General features: G+C 37.0%; 1 long non-coding RNA gene across 1 annotated transcript; it reads left to right on the plus strand.

Moving 5' to 3' along the window:
- The first annotated feature begins 3 nt into the window (after positions 1 to 3).
- LOC107743990 (uncharacterized) lies at positions 4 to 418 on the plus strand. Its single transcript, XR_001640450.1, has 3 exons — positions 4 to 72; positions 150 to 210; positions 340 to 418. It is a non-coding gene; the product is annotated as an uncharacterized LOC107743990 (long non-coding RNA).
- Positions 419 to 773: the final 355 nt, after the last annotated feature.

Consider the following 773-nt stretch of genomic DNA (forward strand, 5'->3'; position numbering starts at 1 on the left):
ACTGTTTGATGTGACCAGTAGGCAAGGCTGATAGCCGTCGATTGTGGTGTGACTCAATTTGAATTGTTTCAGGTATGGCGTTTTATATGATACGGCATGTATGTTTTAAATTTGGAGTTTCGTATTCTGATCTGTTCTTTGTGTAATAGTAAAGCGGCGCAAGATCACGTTTTATGAGGATACATTTGGCAAGCTGCATCTATGGTTCAGGTATGGATGTTTTAAAGAGTAGTAAGTGTGTGTTAATGACTTGCTTGATTTAATGTTTTTATTTGTAGGAGAGTTGTCAGTCACTGTTTTCTTTACCTCCATATTTAGTGTGTTTTGTGTGTTAATTAGACGCAGCGCTCAGTGAGCGCGTTGAGAAACGTGAAGGGGGAGAGATTTTTCTTGTGTTTCTTTTGTAGTTTTCGTTTGTATTTCTTTGGGAATTGTATTTTAAGTTTATTTGGGTATTGATGGTACAACGGTACAATTCACAGGTAATGGCATTGAGCAATATGCAATAATACCCTTTAAAGTTTATCACAGAAGTGTGCTGATTGCAGTGTATCACGTGAAGGTGATTGCTTAATTTGTGGTGTGATTCTCTGCGTGTGAATTGGAGTAACTTATTGTGTGTAGTGGGTTTTGTATTTAACCCCTTAACTGTCACCCCCCATTTTTTTAAATAGGCATGCAGGTGCACTATCCAAACTTAAATTGTTGTAATTTATGAACACTTTGGAATACAGACATAAGGTTGGTCTCTTTTTAAAGAAGACAATCAGCAA

This window comes from Sinocyclocheilus rhinocerous, unplaced genomic scaffold (genome assembly GCF_001515625.1).
Source record: "Sinocyclocheilus rhinocerous isolate Xijiao unplaced genomic scaffold, SAMN03320098_v1.1 scaffold6520, whole genome shotgun sequence".
NCBI lineage: Eukaryota > Metazoa > Chordata > Actinopteri > Cypriniformes > Cyprinidae > Sinocyclocheilus > Sinocyclocheilus rhinocerous.